Source organism: Manis javanica, chromosome 17, assembly GCF_040802235.1.
Source record: "Manis javanica isolate MJ-LG chromosome 17, MJ_LKY, whole genome shotgun sequence".
Lineage (NCBI taxonomy): Eukaryota > Metazoa > Chordata > Mammalia > Pholidota > Manidae > Manis > Manis javanica.
In genome coordinates, this window is record NC_133172.1 from 24,573,670 (window position 1) to 24,592,410 (window position 18,741).

Sequence of the window (18,741 nt, forward strand, 5' to 3'; positions counted from 1 at the left end):
ATTAAAGGCATCCAGACAGAGAAAAAAGGTCACCTACAAAGGAAAACCCATCAGATTATCATCAGACTTCTCAACAGAAACCTTACAGGCCAGAAGACAGTGGCATGATAAATTTAATGCAATGAAACAGAAGGGCCTTGAACCAAGGATACTGTATCCAGCACAATTATCATTTAAATATGAAGGAGGGATTAAACAATTCCCAGACAAGCAAAAGTTGAAGGAATTTGCCTCCCACAAACCACCTCTACAAGGTATTTTAGAGGGACTGCTCTAGATGGGAGCACTCCTAAGGCTAAACAGATGTCACCAGAGAAAATAAAATCACAGCAAAGAAAGCGGGACAATCAAATACTAACTAAAGGCAAAAAATAAAATCAACTAACCACAAAAGCAGTCAAAGGAAACACAAAAGAGTACACACACAAAAAAAAACCTAACATACAAAGAATGGAGGAGGAGGAATAAGAAGGGAGAGAAATAAAGAATCATCAGACTATGTTTATAATAGCTCAATAAGCAAGGTGAGTTAGACAGTAAGATAGAAAAGAAGCTAACCTTGAACATTTGGTAACCAAGAACCTAGAGCCTACAATGACAATAAGTACATATCTTTCAATAATCATCCTAAATGTAAATGGACTGAATGCACCAATCAAAAGACACAGAGTAATAGAATGGATAAAAAAAACAAGACCCATCAATATGATGCTTACAAGAGACTCAACTCAAACCTAAAGACATGCATAGACTAAAAGTCAAGGGATGGAAAAAGATATTTCACGCAAACAACAAGGAGAAAAAAGCAGGTGTTGCGGTACTAGTATCAGACAAAATAGACCACAAAACAAAGAAAGTCACAAGAGCTAAAGAAAGACATTATATAATGATAAAGGGGTCAATCCAACAAGAGGATATAATCATTATAAACATATATGCACCCAATACAGGAGCACCAGCATATGTGAAATGAATACTAACATAATTAAAGGAGGAAATAGAATGCAATGCATTTATTTTAGAAGACTTCAACACACCACTCACTCCAATGGACAGATCCACCAGACAGAAAATAAGTAAGGACACAGAGGCACTGAACAACACACTAGAACAGATGGACCTAATAGACATCTATAGAACTCTACACCTAAAAGCAACAGGATACACATTCTTCTCAAGTGCACATGGAACATTCTCCAGAATAGACCACATACAAGGCCACAAAAAGAACCTCAGTAAATTCAAAAAATTGAAATTCTACCAACCAACCTCTCAGACCCCAAAGGTATAAAACCAGAACAAAATTGTACAAAGAAAGCAAAAAGGCTCACAAACACATGCAGGCTTAACAACATGCTCCTAAATAATCAATGGATTAATGACCAAATCAAAATAGAGATCAAGCAGTATATGGAAACAAATGACAACAACATCACAAAGCCCCAACTTCTGTGGGATGCAGCGAAAGCAGTTTTAAGAGGAAAGTATATAGCAATCCAGACATATTTAAAGAAGGAAGAACAATCCCAAATGAATAGTCTAAAGACACAATTATCGAAATTGGAAAAAGAAGAAAAAATGAGGCCTAAAGTCAGCAGAAGGAGGGACAAAATAAAGATTAGAGAAGAAATAAATAAAATTGAGAAGACTAAAACAATAGAAAAAATCAACGAAACCAAGAGCTGGTTCTTTGAGAAAATAAACAAAATAGATAAGCCCCTAGCCAGACTTATAAAAAGAAAAAGAGAATCTACAAACAACAACAGAATCAGAAATGAGAAAGGAAAAATCATGATGGACCACAGAAATACAAAGAATTATTAGAGAATACTATAGAAAACTATTTGCTTACAAGCTGGAAAACCTAGGAGAAATGGACAACTTCCTAGAAAAATACAACCTTCCAAGACTGACCAAGGAAGAAACAGAAAATCTAAACAGACCAATTACCAGCAAAAGAATTGAATCAGTAATCAAAAAACTACCCAAGAGCAAAACTCTTGGACCAGATGGCTTCACCGCTGAATTTTATCAAACATTTAGTGAAGATCTAATACCCATCCTCCTTAATGTTTCCCAAAAAGTAGAAGAGGTGGGTATACTTCCAAACTCATTCTGTGAGGCCAGCATCACCCTAATACCAAAACCAGGCAAAGACCCCACCAAAAAAGAAAACTACAGACCAATATCCCTGATGAACATAGATGCAAAAATACCCAACAAAATATTAGCAAACCAAATTCAAAAATACATCAAGAGGATCATACACCATGGTCAAATGGGATTCATCTCAGGGATGCAAGGATGGTACAACATTTGAAAATCCATCAACATCATCCACCATATCAAGAAAAAGGACAAAAATCACATGATCTTCTCCATTGATGCTGAAAATGCATTTGACAAAATTCAACATCAATTCATGATAAAAACTCTCAACAAAATGGGTATAGAGGGCAAGTACCTCAATATAATATAGGCCATATATGAAAAACCCACAGCTAACATCATACTGAACAGCGAGAGGCTGAAAGCATCACCTCTAAGATTGGGAACAAGACAGGGGATGCCCACTCTCCCCACTGTTATTCAACATAGTACTGGAGGTCCTAGCCACAGAAATCAGACAAAACAAAGAAATACAAGGAATCTAGATTGGTAAAGAAGAGGTCAAACTGTCACTGTTCGCAGATGACATGATATTGTACAGAAAAAACCCTAAAGACTCCACTGCAAACCTACTAGAACTGATATCAGAATACAGCAAAGTTGCAGGCTATAAAATTAATACACAGAAATCTGAGGCTTTCCTATATACTAACAATGAACTAATAGAAAGAGAAACCAGGAAAACAATTCTGTTCACAATTGCATTGAAAAGAATAAAATACCTAGGAATAAACCTAACCAAGGAAGTAAAAGACCTATACACTGAAAACTACCAGACATTCAGAAGAGAAATTAAAGAGGGCACTAACATATGGAAACTCACCCCATGCTCTTGGTTAGGAAGAATTAATATTGTCAAAATGGCCATCCTGCCCAAAGCAATCTACAGATTCAAAGCAATCCCTATCAAATTACCAACAGCATTCTTCAATGAACTGGAACAAATAGTTCTAAAATTCATATGGAACCACCAAAGACCCCAAATAGCCAAAGCAATCCTGAAAAGGAAGAATAAAGTGGGAGGGATCTCGCTCCCCAACTTCAAGCTCTGCAAGCCATAGTAATCAAGACAATTTGGTACTGGAACAAGAACAGAGCCACAGACAAGTGGAATAGAATAGAGTCTCCAAACATTAAGCCAAGCATATATAGTCAATTAATATACAATAAAGGAGCCATGGACATACAATGGGGAAATGACAGCCTCTTCAACAGCTGGTGTTGGCAAAACTGGACAGCTATATCTAAGAGAACGAAACTGGATCATTGTCTAACCCCACACACAAAAGTAAATTCGAAATGGATCAAAGACCTGAATGTAAGCCATGAAACCATAAAACTTTTAGAAAAAAACATAGGCAAAAATCTCTTGGACATAAACATGAGCGACTTCTTCATGAACATGTCTGCCCAGGCAAGGGAAACAAGAGCAAAAATGAACAAGTGGGACTATATCAAGCTGAAAAGCTTCTGTACAGCAAAGGATACCATCAATAGAACAAAAAGGCATCCTACAGTATAGGAGAATATACTCATAAATGACAGATCCGATAAAGGGTTGGCATCCAAAATATATAAAGAGCTCACTTACCTCAACAAACAAAAAGCAAATAATCCTATTAAAAAATGGGCAGAGGAGCTGAATAGACAGTTCTCTAAAGAAGAAATTCAGATGGCCAACAGACACATAAAAAGATGCTCCACATCACTTGTCATCAGAGAAATGCAAATTAAAACCACAATGAGATATCATCTCACACCAGTAAGGATGGCTAACATCCAAAAGACAAACAACAACAAATGTTGGCGAGGTTGTGGAGAAAGGGGAACCCTCCTTCACTGCTGGTGGGAATGTAAATTAGTTCAACCATTGTGGAAAGCAGTATGGAGGTTCCTCAGAATACTCAAAATAGAAATACCATTTGACCCAGGAATCTCACTTCTAGGAATTTACCCTAAGAATGCAGGAGCCCAGTTTCAAAAAGACATACACACACTTATGTTTATCGCAGCACTATTTACAATAGCCAAGAAATGGAAGCAACCTAAGTGTCCATCAGTAGATGAATGGATAAAGAAGATATGGTACATATACACAATGGAATATTATTCAGCCATAAGAAGAAAACAAACCCTACCATTTGCAACAACATGAATGGAGCTAGAGGGTATTATGCTCAGTGAAATAAGCCAGGCTGAGAAAGACAAGTACCAAATGATTTCACTCATCTGTGGAGTATAAGAACAAAGAAAAAACTGAAGGAACAAAACAGCAGCAGAATCACAGAACCCAAGAATGGACTAACAGTTACCAAAGGGAAAAGGACTGGGGAGGATGGATGAGAAGGGAGGGAGAATGTGGGGAAGAAGAAAGGGGGCCTTACGATTAGCATGCATAATATGTGGGGGGCACGGGGAGGGCTGTGCAACACAGAGAGTCTTCTCTGTTTAGTGATTTTACAGCATCTCACTATGCTGATGGACATTGACTAATAGGGTATGTGGGGGGGACTTGGTGAAGGGGTGAGTCTAGTAAACATAATGTTCCTCAAGTAATTGTAGATTAATGGTACCAAAAAAAACCACTATAACTGACACATTGATTGAGCCCACAGTTATTGATTCTGACAGGCTGTACCCATTCACCTAGGTTTCTGCCCATGGGCATGGATAGCCAAGCTTGCTCTGGAGAGTATGAACTGAAGGGAGAGGGAGCTTTTTAACTCTGCCTAGTATCATTTATCTACCTAGTATCATTTCTTTCTCATTCAGATGACCAAACATGTATTTCCCAGATATATTTGGTCATCATCCACATTTCCTGAAAACACTTCAGAGCCTTAAAGGTGAAATGGATGTCCTGTCATGTTAACAAGAAACTTTTGGATCCCCACCCAAGGTCTGGGGCTGAAGGTTGACTCAACTGATATCCAGCGATTTACTCAATCATGACTATGAAATGAAGCCCTCACAAAACCCAGTGAGAAGAGCATACCTCTCTCTTGCATCCTGCTTCTCTGTCATAGAGAGCTTCCATGCTTGGGGAACTAGATCCTCCCCATGCGCCATGGAGCCAGGCCCCAAGCTCCACGAGGACAGAAGCACTTTTATTGGGGACCTTGCCCTATTTATCTCTTCCTCTGCTTGTTAACATATATCCTTTACAGTACACTTTATTAAAGTGGTTGACATAAGGGTTTTCCTGAGTTCTGTGAGACGCTCTAGCAAGTTAATGGAACCTTAGGGAGAGGTTGTTGAAGCCGGTTGGTCAGAAGCACAGGCAACTACCTGGGGCTTGCAACCAGCATCTGGAGTCAGGGGTGGAGGGCTGTCTTGTAGGACAGAGGCCTTCACCTAGGGACTCTGGTGCTGTCTTTAGGCAGCATCAGAATTGATTTGAGTTCTCAGACACCCTGCTGGTGTTCGAGAATTGCTTGGTGTCATGCACTGAAAGACCCCCTTCCCATCACACATGCACGTTGGAATCAGGTCTGGGAACCCAAAAGGAATTGTACTATTGCTGGGGAAAAACACAGGACCTTGATTAAAGCCTTTTCAGAGAAGGTGGGATGAAGTAAAAAAATGACTGTAGATACCTCTTTCAATGAAAGTTCTGCAAAGGCAGAGAAATGGGGGCCACTTCTAGAGAAAGACTGGACTTAAGGGAGGTTTGTTCCCCCTTCCAACTTTATTGGAGTATACTTGACAAATAAAATTGTATTTATTTGAAGTTCACAATGAGACAATTTTGTATTTGCGTACTTACGGTAAGAACACCTAAGATCTACTCTCATAAAATTTCAAGTATACGATAGAGTTTTATTTAGTCACCATGTTTTAAATTACATATTCAAACTGATTCATCTTCTAAGTGGAAGTTTGTATCCTTTGAACAACATCTCCCAATGTCCTCCACTCCCAGCCCCTGGCAACCACCATTCTACTCTCTGTGTCTATGAGTTTGGCTTAATTTTTAAGATTCCATATATAATTGACACTATTCAGTATTTGTTTTTCTCTGGCTTATTTCACTTAGCATAAAGCCCTCTATGTTTGGTTTATCCATATTGTTGCAAATAACAGGACTTTATATATGTATATATATGTACCTGATGGACATTTGTATTTCTTCTTTAGAAAAAATGTCTATTTAGGTCCTCTGCCATAAATTAGGTCATTAAGAGATTTTTTTGCTATTGAGTTCTATGAATTCTCTGTATGTATTGGATATTATTCCCTTAGCAGATCTGTAGTTTGCAAATATTTTCTCCTATTCTATGGGTCACCTTTTCATTTTGTGGATTGTTTGTTTTGTATGCAGAAGCCTTCTCGCTGGATCCAGTCCCACAAGTCTAGTTTGCCTTTTGCTTTTGTTGTCTTTGCTTTTTGTGTCATATCCAAAAATTATTACCAAGATCAATATCAAGGAGATTTTTCTCATTTTTTCTTTTAAGAGTTTTATAGTTTCAGATCTTATATTTAACTTTTAATCCATTTTGAGATACTTTTTGTGAGTGGTGTAAGATAGGAGCCCAATTTCCTTTTTCTGTTTCTGAGTATCTGTTTTTCTTATTACCATTTCTTGAAGAGACTATCCTTTCCCCATCGTATATTCTTGGCTCTCTTGTCAAATTTTTGGGTTTGTTTCTGGGCACTTGATTCTGTTCCATTGGTCTATGTGTCTGTTTTTAAGCTTAGTACTATGCTGTTTTCATTACTAGAGCTTTGTGATGCAGTTTGAAATCAAGAGGTATTATGACTACAGCTTCATTTTTTCTCAGGATCACTTTGGCTATTAGAGTCTTCTGTGCTTCCATAAGCATTTTAGGATTTTTTTTTCTTATTTCTGTGAAAAATGCCACTGGAATTTTGATAGAGATTACATTGAATTCAACCGATTTGGATGCCTTTTATTTTTTTTTCTTACCTAAATGCTCTGGCTAGGGCTTCCAGTACTATGTTGACTAGGAGTCCTGAGACTGGGATTCCTTGTTTTGTTCCTGGTCTTAGAAAAAATGTTTTCAAACTTTTATTGTTGAGTAGGGTATTAGTTGTGGGCTTGTCATATATAGCCTTTATTATGTTGAGGTATGCTCCTTCTACACATAATTTGTTAAGAGTTTTATCATGAAAGGATGATGAATTTTGTCAAATGTTTTTTCTGTGTCTATTGAAATGGTCATATGACTTTTATCTTTCATTCTATTTATAAGGTTCATCACATTTATTGATTTTTGTATGTTAAATCATCCTTTTATCTCAGGGAAAAATCCCACCCAGCCATGGTGTATGCTCCTTCCAGTGTGCTGTTGAATTCAATTTTCTAGTGTTTTGTTGAGAATTTTTGCATCTATATTCATCAGGGATATTAGTCTATAGTTCTCTTGCAGTGTTCTTACCTGACTTTGGTATAAGAGTAATATTAGCTCATAAAATGAGTTTGAGAGTATTCCTTCCTCTTCAGTTTTTTGGAAGAGACTGAGAAGGATTGGCATTAACTATTTTTTTAAAGTTTGGTAGAATTCTCCAATGGTAATATCTTATACTGGGATTTCTGGGTTGGGAGGGTTTTTTTTATTAGTGATTCAATCTCTTTTCTTATTAGTCTGTTCAGATTTTCTAGTTTTTCATGATTCAGACTTGGTAGGTTGTATATATCTAGGAATTTATCCATTTCTTCTAGATTATCCTCAAGGAAGATTTCTAAAAAGATGTCATGTTAAGGCATTTTTGTGTAGGGGTAGTATAGCCAAAGGTGGAAGGAGAAATTGATGATGCAGAAAAGAGGAGGTGAGAGGGAATGGGATTCTTTAACTGGATAGGGATACATCAACTTTATTAACAGGAGGCAGGGTAAACAGAAGTTTATGGATTTGCTGCTGGAGAGATGATGGGATCTTCACCATGCTGTTACTCTATTGGGCTGCTTTTGGCACTGTTTTGCATCCTCTTAGACCCACCTCTTGTTGCAGCTGCTGATGTAGCACTGAGCTTCATGCTGGTTCTGATCAGCATTATATGGATGCAATCTGACAGCACCTCACCCAGTTGTATCTCTTGATCCTGCTTCAGGATTTTTCTAACTCTGAGGTTTTAGACATCCAAGAATATGCTCTACAGTCACACATATTAAGCATAGAAGCTCTGAAAGTTAATGGTCGTGGGGCCACACTTGATGTATGGAGGCTGGAAGCCAACGTTTAAATACCTTCCTCTTTTATCCTGCAGTGATAGTTCTGAGGCACGTTTGATAAGGCACCTGACCTGCACAACAGTGACCCACTTAATAATGAATGCATCCTTGGGTTGACTTTTCTTCTTTCCTTGTTTCACTCCCCACTCCCTCACTCTAGCTCCCTGGGATCATATTCCAATGTCAGGTACCTACATATAAATCTCTGCTCTTAGGGGAATTTAGACTGACGATATCTTGCCTGTTCAGCTCCTGCTCACTTTACTGTTCTTATTTTGCGCTAGGTTGCTAAAGCCCATTACTCTGGCCTTCTCACAGAGCCTGTAACATGCCAACTTTGCTCCTATCTCTATATCCTTGATCACTCTTGAATGTCAGCCCCAGCTCTTCCTGCGCCACCTCATCTATTCTCTGCTCATGTGCCACCATCACAGGGAAACCCTTTCTGATCAGTCAGTGTGAGCAGACCTCACTCCCACCACCAGGCCTTCTCCATCTCATTTCCTTGTTTACTTTCCGATAGGACCTGCCATACTCTGAAGTACTCTTCTTCCTTAGTTTACCTTGTGGATTTTTTGTAGGCGATTGGATTGCTTACTAGAGGCCTGCCTCCCTGGATTAACCGTGCTTGGGTTTATTTCTTAGTTCTATGGAGGTATGGTGCAGCCCTGCTCATAAAATGTCCCAGTTACAGGAGTGAAGCAGGTAACATAAATGTTTCAAATGGGCCCATTATAAGATAATAAGTGACAACTAGCACCCAACCTCTGTTTCCAGAGGACAAGAGGAACTGGTGGGGATGCTGGGGAAGCCTTGGGGCTCAGACCGTGCCTAAGGAGGGGCTTCCACACAGCTCCTTCTTGTTGTCACCTAGGAATGTCACTGATAACTACTTGACCTGGTTTCTCAAGATAAACAAGGTATCTTATACTGCGTGTGTGTGAAACCTGCAAATTTTTAAATATTGGCCCATAATTTTATTTTTCAATACTTTCTGAGCCAAAGATACCAGAACTTAAGCTCTGCTCCAGATGTGGCAGAGTTTTGTCCTGCCTCACTCAGTCAAACTAATGAGAGTTGGTTGTTCCAAGCTGTCGAGACTGCTTCACCAGAGTCAGAAACAGAGACTTGCTAACACAGGCCCACCCAGTACCGACAGAAAACAAGAGAAGAGGGTCTGCCTGTGGAAGGGAAGGCAATTAGACTGATTAACTTGCCATTGTTTGTAAATATATAAATCCAAGATGCCAAAGAAGTAGAATATGTGGCTTTTAGATAAGGTACCATAAACCTGTCTTGGATAATTAACCTTTTTAAGAAGCAAGCATGTTCAGCACTTAGTATCTGAAAAGGTATAACATAGCAAGAATGAGCTATAAATAAAAGAGATGGAAAGCACAGTTGCATTTTCCCACTTCATTATGGTGGGCTGTAGCTAATTAATTCATAATGACACTGAATTGATACTGTATTATTTGTGTTCATGCAAATTACCTCTTAACTCACATTAAAAGATGAATACATTGAGCAGGTTGAACTTTCAAAAAAGTGAACATTAATAGAAGGCAAAATAATAATGGTTATGGATGATTATTCATGCTTCTGTAGATAGGATTATATGCCAACATTTTCATTTGAAACTCTGATGTTCAACAATTCGTAACTCAATCGTAAAACAGATTCCACTGTACTCTAAGTTAGTATTATGGTTGTCAGTTGGGAAGGATTATGTTTTCTCCTCTGTGTTTAAAATTAGCTCTATTTAATAAGTTAAGAAGTTAAAATTTCCCCAGATTTAGAAAATGGCTTTCAGTGCCTCAGCGGGCCAGGCCCTGGCCAGGGATGTTTGCTGTCTGACTGAGTGTTCCAGGAGTTCCTCTGGGGATGATTCCCAGCCCTCTTGGGGGCTGAGGGTTTCTTCTCAGTGCCACATCTGGTATTGTTTTTAACTGCCCAATAGTCTGAGACCCTTTCCTCTCTGAGATAGCCCTCTTTTGCCTTCCCCTCCTTTCCCCAAAGATCAGGAGATATACATTCATTTACCTTTTCGTTCATTTGATACGTATTCAGTGAATACACAGAGTGTGACAAGCCATGTGTTGTGTGGGGGCATGGGTGAGCAGAGAACATAAGGGGAAGCTGAGGAACCGTTGGAGTTCCTTATATTAAAATGTAGTATTGTTCTTATTTTGAATTTCATGGAGAACTCCATGCTTAGGTCTGAAAGATCCTAATCTGGCTGCAGCAGACAGTTAGCTATCTGCAGTAGTGAACAGCACAAAAAAGCAGTGTCGTTTCATCATTTCAGACAGTGATGAGTACAGCAAAGAAAGAAAAAGGGTGAAGTGGCTGAGAGTGACAGGGGTGTGGGGGGTGAGAAAAACAGTCTAGAGAGGTTATCAACAGAAGATTTCAAGGAGCAGTGGCATTTAACCTGAGCACAGCATGACAGAAAGGGCACTGCTGTGTGAAGTCCTGGGGAGTAGTGTGTACCAGGCCGAGGAATGGCCGTGGGACCCCTGAGGCTGGAGTGAATTTGGACTGTTAGAGGCCAGCAAGGTTCCCAGGAAAGCTGGACCCCCAAGAGCATGCGAGCAGCAGCAGAAAGTGAGTCAGAGCAGTGGTAAGGCCTGGAAGGGCAGGTGAAGAAGTCCAGAAGGGATTCTAAGTCTCTTCCCTTTCTGAACCCTGGTTCTTTCTTCAAGGATTCCTTTTTATCCTGTCTTCCTCATGCAGTCAAAATAGAAGCAGGTGAGATTTGCTTTTTACCACTTCCTGAATGCAGGTAGATCTGTTTGTTTATATTTTAATTGTAAAAATAATAATATAAACTCAAGGTAAAAAAAGTCAAATAATATAGAAAAATATACAAAAGTAAGTAAAGATAATATATATAAAAATATATATGTTATACATTTTTATATATAAACATAAAAATAATTCTGCTATCCAAAGACGATAATTAATGCTTGATGTGCATCTTGCTAGACATTTTTTGTTCACAAAAATAGACATTTACAGACACACAAACACACTTAACCATTTAACAAAAATCTGATCATATCTATCTCGATTTATAAGCTGCTTTTCTCACTTAACACATTGAGTATCACTTACCATGCCATTAAATATAAATCTACAATGAAACTTTAAGTGACGGCAAAGCCATTTTATTAATGTGCCCCAATCTAACCAATTCTGTAGTAGATCTGGGGATAATTTTCCACTGTTATAAATAATAGTGCAATGAACATCTTCGCACATTCATCTTGCACTTGTCTGCTGGTTTATTTTGGACATGTTCTTAAAAGTGGAGTGGATGAGTCAAAGACTTCGGGTTATGAGCAGAATGACAGAGTCCCATCCATGGAGTGTATGAGGATCTTTGGTCAGGCCTCCCAGGAGAGCAAGAGCTGCCCTCACTCTCTTACTTGGTGGGCAGAGCTCCAGGGCCATTTCTGCAATTTCCAGTTCTATCTATTTTGACTGAAGCCCAGAGATCTAGTGGCCCCAGTTTTCTGGCATCACCAGCAAGTTAGTCCAGGTTCTCCTGTGATTTTCTTTCCACAAAAGAAAGTTGGAAAGAGTTTTAGTGTGTGGCATAGTATTTGGCCTCACCATGAGACAAAGTTGCAAGCAAAGAGGTCGACAGCCCCATCTGGGGCCTGAACAGAGAGAGGGAAGGGAAGACTTGACCTTTAGAACCTTGAGATGTTCACATCATGCTACTGGGAAGAGTTCTACCAAAAGTGTCCGTTTCTTTGAGGGCAAGCCAGGGGAATGCCTCTCGAAGCAGAAGCTAATGGGGGAACTGGTGTCTTCCTCCACAGAGCAGCTGCCCATTGTTTGGCTGCCAGCCATGTTTACTGTACCCAGCCAGCAGTGCTCAGGGCCTGCTTCCCTTCTCATGCATTCATATGGGCACTCTTGCCCTCCTTTCCTTTCCTGACACCTCCCCCTGGGGCACCTTAGGGCTCCCTTCTCCCCCAGGTGTCAGATTCTGTGTTCAATCAATGTAATTACCAGCTATTCTTCTCTAACTCTGGAGCACAAGAGGCCACATAACCACTAATTTCTTGGGCTCCATCTGTGTGCATTACAGATTGAATAGGAGGAATTCAGTTATTCTTCTCCAGCTGTGGACAGAGCAGTGCTTCTGTGGGGGATACTAAAGAGTACAAAATTCTTTCCTCATCCTAAGGAGTTTATTTAATGGAGACAACACGGAGGAGAGAATAGGGTGGTCTCAAAACCTAATGAGGACATCAAACCATACAGCCTGCAGGAGTTCAGAGCAGGGAGACTAGCAATAACAGTAGTGGTGGTAAAATACTCATCAGCACACAGTCAGCACTTCCAAAGACTGTGGAGTGGGGGTTTGCCCCTCCCTCCCATGACATGCACACCTTAGAGCCCCCATTTTATTGCACAAAAACTGAGGCAAGGAGACATGAACTGAGAGACCAAGGCTGAATATGCCCCTTCATCTGCCTGCATCTCCCAGGGCTTCCTGGGCAAATGGAGCTTGCACTGTAACCTAGACCCAGAGAGAGATCAGTGGGAGGATGGAGGGTGCTCCAGGTGAGCAGCAGCAGAAGCCGGGTGAGGATTAAATAGCTCAGGCCTTTGGCGCAGAGCCACCAGGTCTGTGGGGCTAGCCTTTCATTGTTCATCATTCCCATCCCTTGTAGTTCTGCCATCAATAGGACATCATTAATTATTTGGATTCAAATTTGACAAATCAAATTGCTAAGAATTAAGTAAGTTGTAGATCAATATTATCTGAATGATCAATTAATCATTCCTTGTAATTAAAACTACCAATTCTTAATACCTTTCAGTTATATTTTATTGCACACTTTCTAATTCAGAGCTTTTAGGCAATTGTATTGATTGTAGGTATACTTATACTTGGTATTCAAATAATTTATTAATCAGCCTACCTCATTATGGAGATATGGTTTAATTACCATCACTTAGACACAGAAGGTAGGTTTAATTCAGCTTAGGTTTTTCTTAAGATGCTAGAGGTTTGCTGTTTTATTCTGTCATGTGCTTCTACATGCCACACAAAGTTCCTTCTTTCGCAAAAAATAATTGTAAGGAAAGTAGGTAAGTGTACTTACAAAGTAGGTAAATGGATGAACTCTGGTATTTCTTCCAAACTATGTTTTAACTTTAATCTTTCTTATGAAGGTTTTGCAACTTAATTTTCTAATACACTAGGAAAGGATTCTCAACATTCAGGGGTAAAAAGACCTTAAGATGTACAAATAGGTACTGTTTCCAGGATACCTTGGAATACAAATTAAATATCAAGCACTTCACAATCTGTTTCGTATGTCCATCAATTTTGAAATAAGTACAAATAAAATTTCTTATTTTACCTATGAATTTATTATTCTAGTGGCAATGCTGAACAACTGGGGTTTTGTTTCAACTTCCCTTAATGTTTTCTGAGCAGCACTGTGAAAGGGAAATAATGACCTGTAATTGTGTGTATAGATCCTGCCCGGGTCCTGGGTGGGCCTGAGCCTCCTGCTTCTCTCACTCACATGCAAGGCCTCAATGCCTAGGTATGTCTTGGTGACTAAAGGATCCTAAACCTCCCCAGGGTGGAAGAACCTTGCTGGGTTTCTATCTGCAAATGTAGGATTCAGGCAGCTGTGGATCTCAGCTTCTCTTGAGTAATGGGCAAAGCTTCCACAGGGGATTTGAGTTAATTCCAAGCTGAGTGGGTCTACAACTTCATACCTGGGGACAGATGACAGAAGGTACAGAACTATAATCCTACTGGGGCAGAGGGAGAGGGATTTAGAGGGAGGGAGACACTCTACATTAACACCTTCTTCGCCCTCTATAGGCTGCCCAAGATTTTTCAGAAGTGTACCCTTTCAACTTACCCCCTACTTCTCTGAATACTCTCTTTCCTCCTGAAAATGTATGATTCGCCATCAAAACAGCTTATGCTAGATCTGTCTCTCCTAGGGTTCTCCCCATTCTGCAGCAGTGGGAGGAAGCCCTAACATGACACAGAAATGGTGGTTGTTTGGAAGACAAAATGGACATGTGCCAAGTGCTCTCATGTAGGAATACATTTGCTCACCTTCCATACCATGTTCTTATGGAGTCATCATGGAGCGAGCAGATGAGAAATGAGGCAGCAACATGCCCAGGCCGCTACTGCGTGCAAGTCTCTTCCTGGGGGGTGCCATAGTAGGCAGAATTCTAAGGTGGCCCCCAAGATTCCTACCCTGGTATAGATGTCTTGTACAGTCCCTTCCCCTTGAGTGGAGGTGGGCCTGGCCTAATCAGGTAAGCCATTGTCAAGAGGGTCTAGAGATCAGAGATGGAAGAAGTCAGAGAGGTCCAAAGAGGGAATTTTGCCTGCTGGGCTTGGAGGAACAGCTGCTGTTTTGTGGAGAAGGCCTGAGAAGAGGGCCCAACTGAGCTGTGCTCAGGCTCTTGACCCACAGAAACTATGAGATAATAAACAGGCATCATTTTAATGCCTAAATTTGTGGTATTTTTTACACAATAGAAAACAAATAAAGGCCCCAATCTCCACATTCAGGAGCCTCTCCTCTCCCACATAATTTCTATTCTGCCCATTTGAAGCCATTCCCTTCCACCACTGCCTTCAGACCTCTAGGCATGTGAGGTCCCCTCTTTCTGTCCCCCTTCTGCCAGAAGCAGATACTGAGGCAACAACTTGAGAATGTGTTGTTCCCCTGGGAAGTGGAGAGAACACCATTAGAGGAGGGAGGAAGCGAGACAAGGGAAGGCAGCCTACAAAGGGTGTACTAACAAGCCAGTTACCACTACGGCCACTGGGGCTGAATCCCGGGGGGAAATACTGGGGAACAGTGTAGAACACACATTCAGAGGTACCCGTGCAAAGGAAGGCAGTGAAGGAATTGTGAGTCATTGCTGGAGGGCTGCTGGGGGTGTGTTGGGCTGGTTATTCTCCTGCATTCGCGCCACAATATGGGCAAGAGAGAGCCTTTGGGCAGAGAAGTTTAGAGGCCGGCACTGGGAGGTCAGGGAAGGGTACAGGCAGGACTTCAGCAGCACCTGCTGCCCTGCTTTTTACCTGCTTTGTCTCCCTGCAACTTCATGGCCAGGGTCACATGCCCCTTGCTCAGGGCAGCATCCTCCGTGCCCTTCTGCTTCATCTTGCTCCACTGTGGAGGCTTTGCTCCTTTATCACTTAGCCATGGTTTGTTGGCATCTTCTCATTATGTGTCGCACACCAGGGCATGCAGTATAGCTGTCTTCCCTCCAAACCATGTGCCCCTCCAAGTCAGGGTCTGAGTCCCAGCCTCCAGCCAGGGCCTAGTAGATTCTCAACATTCATTTGATGGATGGATATACAAAGTATATTTTTCCTGAAGTGCATATATCCCTTAATGCTGTTGAACTAGGTTATCTCTGAGAGACCTTCTACCCTTCCCCATCTCAATACTCCCTCTCCCTTAGCCTGCTTTCTTTTCTCCATGGAGTGCACCACTATCTGGCATATTACATGTTTCTTTGTTGTCTGTCTTCTCTCACTAGATTGTAAGTTCCTGAAGGCCAGACACATTTATTTATGTTGTTCACTGCTGTATTGCTGGCAGTAGGCACACAGCATTGCCTGGCACATAGAAGTCTTTGGATAAAAATCTTTGGAATGAATGAATGAATGATACTCTTAGGGTCCTTAATTTCTAATTGTTCAATATTAACTGATTAAACAATTCCCAAGCCTTATTTCATCTTGACAACACACTCTGCATAGGTATTCCTATGTCCATTTTCAGATGAGAGAATTGAGGCTCAGAGAGGTTCGGTAACTTGCCCAAGTGACTCAAGCAGCAAGTGCAGCAACTGGGGCCAAATCTTGACACCCTGTGTCAAGAGCCCAGGCTCTTAGCAAGTATTCCATATAAATGAGTTCAAGTAACTCAACAAATTTTTCAGGGGGCATGTAATACAATCAGGGTGTAGAAAAAGGGGGAGTTTTTGGTGCCACTGCAGCAGCTTGCTTGGCAAGAGATGGATGTGCGGCTGATAGGGAAACTGATATGGTTTTCAACAAAGCCTGCAAATTACTCATACTTAATGAATGTGACTAATGTGTTAAGGAATGAGTGATTAAAATATTAGCATGTGTGAACTCCTCCTCTCTGGCTAATTTCTTCTCCTCCCTAGGGTTACCATCTTTCAAAGAGGTAGGGGCACAGAATCATGGAAATGGATTTTATGGAACAGAAATGCATTTTAAATGGCTTAAATTGGGGACAGTCTGTGCAGTTCTCAAGTGGCTGTCAGTCTTCACGTCTCGCTGCTCAAGCGAGGAATGTGGGCTGAGGGGAGAGGCTGGAACTGGAAATGGGAAGCTAGGCAATTCCCAGGGTAATGGCGTGGAAACAACGGACATGGGGGGCCCTTCAGCAGGGAGGCTGATTGCTTCTCTGTTTAGGCACCAGGTGAGATGAAAGCGGCTGAGGAGGCATGTCCCCAAACACAGGGCACAGGCATCCTACTGGCTCTGCTAATTACCCAGGACCATAGGCAGCACCGATTATTTATAAATACATTTTGAGGACGATCTTTGGAGAATCCCAGCAGAATCTTCTTGGCATACACTCCCCTCCCAGGTTACATACAATACCCATTGCCCAGATAGAAGCATCCAGACTGTAGGGAACAAGAAGTGTCTCAGAATACAACTCACAGACCCAGAACTAGGCGATTCCACTGCTTGCTGGCATCCTACTACCAGGTAACATATCAGATTCGTTTATGGAATTGCATAATCCTAAAGTCCCACCCTCAGAGGCCCCAGGTACTGTGACCAAATGGAATGGATGCAATGGGAAAGAACTCAGGTCCCCAAGCAAGTACTTAACCCCAGTCTTTTTCTACGTGAGGATCCAGGCCTAATGTAGTTAGATATTCTAGTAAAGAAAACACAAATTGTGTGTGTGTGTGTGTGTGTGTGTGTGTGTGTGTGTGTGTGTGTTAATTTCATATTGCTGCTGCAGCAAATTACCACAAATGTAGTGGCTTAAAACAACACAAATTTATTATTTTATAGTTCTGGAGGTCAGAAGTCTAAAATGGGTCTGCAGGGCTGTGCTCCTTCCAGGCTCCAGGTAGAGTGTTTCCTTACTTTTTCCCCTGCCAGAGGTGTCTGCATCCTTTGCCCCAGGACCCCTTCGTCCAACTTCACAGTCAGCAGCATAGCAGAATCTCCACTTTCTGATTTGCTTCTCTCTGACAAGGCCTCTGTAATTACATTGGGCCCACCAGGACAATCCAGGATAATCTTGGCATCTCAAGATCCTTAATCACATCTGCAAATCCCTTTGGGGTAACTTGGGATTCAGCCATTAGGACAGGGACATCTGTAAGGGGCCATTATTCTGACTCCAGCAGTGTGTATGTGGGAACGCTCACAATGTGTAAACACTTGCAAATCATTCTAAGGCTTATATTACTGAGCATGCCATACCAACAGGTCTCCGGGCAGAACTTAGTTGGGGAGGAGAGAGAGTATGTCTCTAGTCAATGACCTCTGACTTCTGATTTTCAAAAGTCACCCATTTGGTAAAAGAAAGGTTTTGTGTCATGCTTCTCCTTCCTTGTTCTTGCATACACTTTGCTTTTCAGAGGTCCCAAGAACAGAATTCCTTACCAAACATTTCTGTTCCCAAGCCCATGGTTATCCCCACATCCACCATGACAGATTACAAAAATAACAATAAATATTTATTAAGCTCTTGCTGTACTTACTTAAACACTTAGTACTTCATGTGCATTATTTTTTAAATATTCACAGCAATCACATCTGTACCCCAGCTTTACAGATCAGGAGTCTGAAGCTCAGCATTGCACAAAGCATCACAGCCATTAGAGCTGGCATACAAATCAGGTTGTCTACCTCCAGAGCCCATCAAGATGCAGCATACAAGGAAAGAGAAGCTGAAGCATGAAAGTTAACAGCCCCGAACCACAAAAGACCCCGAATAGCCAAAGAAATCCTGAGAAGGAAGAATAAAGAGGGAGGAATTACGCTGACTTCAAGCTGTACTACAAAGCCACAGCAATCAGGACAATTTGGTACTGGCACAATAACAGACCCACAGACAAATGGAACAAATTAGAGAGCCCAGATATAAACCCAAGCATATGTGGTCAATTAATATATTATAAAGGAGCCATGGACATTCAATGGGGAAATGACAGCCTCTTCAACAGCTGGTGTTGGCAAAACTGGACAGCTACATGTAAGAGAATGAAACTGGATCACTGTCTAACCCCATATACACAAGTAAACTCAAAATGGATGAATGTAAGTCATGAAACCATAAAACTCTTAGAAAAAAACATAG